Source organism: Triticum urartu, unplaced genomic scaffold (assembly GCF_003073215.2).
Source record: "Triticum urartu cultivar G1812 unplaced genomic scaffold, Tu2.1 TuUngrouped_contig_2431, whole genome shotgun sequence".
In the NCBI taxonomy this organism is placed as follows: domain Eukaryota; kingdom Viridiplantae; phylum Streptophyta; class Magnoliopsida; order Poales; family Poaceae; genus Triticum; species Triticum urartu.
The window spans coordinates 38-3,919 of NW_024112910.1; the positions used below are offsets into that span (position 1 = coordinate 38).

General features: G+C 40.9%; 1 pseudogene; it reads left to right on the forward strand.

The window, feature by feature from the left end:
* Nucleotides 1-679: 679 nt before the first annotated feature.
* Nucleotides 680-1,726, forward strand: LOC125526960 (annotated as a pseudogene).
* The last annotated feature ends 2,156 nt before the right edge of the window (nt 1,727-3,882 follow it).

Sequence of the window (3,882 nt, forward strand, 5' to 3'; positions counted from 1 at the left end):
TTATTTCGGATATTAATGAAACAATTCCACAAATATATTCTCACTACTCCCGTACCACTGACACTCAGCATATCGTGATTACCTTAAGCTTGTGACCTCGTAGGTTCGGTAAATCATAGACATGAACGAAACCCCTTTGTTCAATGACCGATAGCGAAACCGTGGACATCCATATTGGTCCCTATGATTACACGAATGATATTCGAGTGAACCTTTGGTTACCATGTCATGTTCCCTTTGCTTCATGATACTTTACAAAACCCGGTGTGTATCGGTATCCTCCTGAGTTATCACCTTGCTCACTATACCATTGCTCCCGTTACCAGTTTTGTTCTTCTTTCTCGTTAACGTGTTCCGGCAACCCTGTGATGTAGTCACCTGTGTCTGATCAGACGATGATGGATGCCGTCGCACCGAGAGGGCCCTAAGAATATCCCTCCATCATCGAAGGATCAAATCCCACTCTCGAGTTGCCGGATCACTTGTTGAACTCTTGAACCTGAAAGTTGTCGTTATGAGCACCTTGTTACACATGACGTTTGAGCAACCCCAAAGCCCACCGTCGCCACTATGTGTTGGGTTTGTTGTTGTATGTGCAAGTGTTTTTCGTTTGTGTGTCTTCACTCTGGTATTTCCTGTATGCTTTTTATTACTTGAGCCTATGTTGTCATGACCAAACATGACAAGTATGAGTATCAACAATCTAAGCTTGAGAAACAACAACCTCTCGGGTGAATTTCCTTCATTTGTCCAAGACTGTCTGCAACTCTCCTTTCTTCATCTTGCACACAACAATTTCGTTGGGACCTTGCCAACTTGGATAGGGGATAAATTGCCATATTTGGCTTTCTTACGACTACGATCAAATAAGTTTTATGGCCGCATTCCGGAGGAGCTTACACAGATAGTTAATCTTCAGTATTTGGACCTTTCCTACCATAATATGACGGGGAGCATACCTAAATCTATTGTTAACATCAAAGGGATGATACTAATGAAAGATTACGATGATTCATTTCATCTTGCTTTCCGTTATGGAGAGTCGATTATTGGTCCTGGTGACATGATCACATATACTGAGAGAATTTCACGGTAGTCACAAAGGGCCAAGAGAGATTATATACAGGAGAGGTCATATATATGGTGAATCTTGATTTATCATATAACAACCTTATTGGAGATATTCCCGAAGAAATCGGCAGTCTTGTCGAATTGAAGAACTTGAACTTATCATGGAACACCTTCAGTGGAAAAATTCCTGAGAATATTGGCGCCTTGGCACAAGTGGAGTCACTCGACCTATCACACAATAAGTTGTCTGGTGAAATCCCTACAAGATTATCGACTCTCACATCATTAAGTCACTTGAACCTGTCCTATAACAACCTGACAGGAGAGGTACCATCTGGAAATCAACTGCAAACACTTGAGGATCCAGAATATATTTATATTGGCAACCCGGGCCTCTGCGGTCCTCCCTTGTCGCAGAAATGTTCACAACCCGAGCCAACTCCAGCTACCATGGAACACCATGAAGATCGCGATGGGTTCTGGATATGTAATGGGTCTCTGGGTAGTCTTCTGCACCTTCTTGTTCCAGAGGAAATGCAGAGTTAAGTGGTACTCCATTTGTGATGGCTGGTATGACCGGGTCTATGTGCAAGTGGCAGTTACATGGGCTTCTTGGACAAGGAAAAAATGCGCAGAAGCTGAGAGCGATTACTAGCTCACGCTGGTTTTCCTTTTGCTATCATGTAGAGTGTGGGGATTTTACCATGTATCAATGTATAGCACCGTACTACTTTCTTTTTAACAGATACATGTATTTGAGGATTATGCTGTAGAATAAGGTTTGGATATGTAAAGTTGATGTGTAATGAATAATGCCAGGGGTAGCACCAGATCCTCTGTTTTGGGTGTGTGTGTCAATGTGTGAAGTCAACACAAACTAGTTTTGCCACATCTTGTTCTCAAGCTCTGAATCCAACCAATATCATGTCTGCTCAGATAGGGCTAGGATTTCTGAAAGACAGAATTTAGTCTGCGCAAGGTGTAGGATTTTATTGTGTTGATTCTTTCTCTCGACGCAGACGTGACCTCTTCATTAGGCAAACATTGTACAGGGTTCAGACTTGTTCAGACCAACTACTTTGTCATATCTCTGAATCCAATCCATCAGGTGTGTTCAGATAAGACTAGAACTTCTGTGAGACAGAATTTAGTAGTATAAGAAAGAGTGTCAAACCCAAGGTAAATTGTAGGAATTTTTCTTATCGATTATTTCACTCGATGCAATAGACTTGTTCAGGCAAGCTAATTTTCATAATAAAGGGCAGGATGGTCTTTTTTGAAAGTACGTGTATGCGTCCATACATTACATTTTCACCTCCGGCATGGGCTGGCCCATTTACGCACGTTTTACTTTACGGTTAAATTTTAAAAAATCAGCGTCCAACGTGATTCGAACTCAAAACCACAACACAAAATACTAACAGTCGTAACCAACAGGACACCTTAGTTGTGTTGATTTTATTACTCCCCCCGATCCTTTTTATCTTTGCTATAGTTTTCTTTTTTGCCTATTTACTCTGCTCGTTCCTGGTTTGTAGCACCTTTTTCCCCAGCCTGCTCCTATTGTTGTGCATGCGGTTGGACTCATGCATCCATGCTTCGAGTAGAAGATAAGAAAAATGTGCGCTGCTTTGAAAGGAAGGAAATCAATATATATTTCTTGTTTTATTTCTTACCATGCAAGGAGTACAACACGTACATGTTCTGTTGGCAAGAAATACTCCCTCCAATCCATTTTTATACTCCCTCCAATCATTTTCATTTCTTACCATGCAGATTTTTAAACTTGGCATGCTGCCATAGAATGGTGATGCAAGGCCTTCGAAAAATTTCGTCAATTTGAACAATGTAAAAAAATTGTACTCTGAGACGGAACCTTCTGCCCGACCCGAATGCTCTACCCGAATATTTTTCCATTTAAATTCGTGAACGTTCTCTTCAATTCGTAAAGTTTGTTTTCAAATTCATGAACTTTTTTCCATATACGGGAACCCTTTTCAACTTCTACAAACGTTTTATAAAAGCCCATAATTTTTTTCAAATTCATAAACATTTATACAAGCACATTGCGTCATGTTCGGTTAGTGTTTTGGGGCTTTTCACGGGAAAAACCCTAGAAAATGCAAAAAATGCCAGAACTCAATAAAATTTATAATGGATGCTTGGCATGGTGATGCTAGTGTGTGAAAAAAAAACTGGGTCCATTTTATTGATGTAAAAAAGTGCATCCAGACTTGCCCTACCGCCGGCCTACCCGAACCACCACATTTGAACATGGTGTGTTTCTTTCCATGCATGAAATGACGCAAAATTTTGCCAGCATGTGGGCATGCATACTGCAAGCCTCCATGCAAAATTCAAACGAATTCGGGCACAGAACACACGTTGCGTCACGTTCAGCTAGTGTTTTGGGGGGTTTCACCGGAAAAAACCTAGAAAATAAACAAAATATCAGAACTCAAATGAAATTTATCATGGATGCTTGGAATGATGATACTAGTGTGTGGAAACAAATTGGATCCATTTTATTGATGTGAAAAAAATGCATCCAGACTTGCCCTGCCAGCCTACCCGAACCACCACCTTTGTACATGGTGTGCTTCTTTTCATGCATAAAATGACACCAAATTTTTCTAGCAGTGCATTCGTTGCATGACAGTCCCTACTCCTCCCATTGACATCAATTGATGGCCATCTCCATAGCCTAATGATTAGCCGCGTCAATGTGAGACTTTCTACCTTTTTGTCTTCTCACATAACCCCCATCATTATACTTTATTCCACCCACAGTGCTATATCTATGGCTTACGC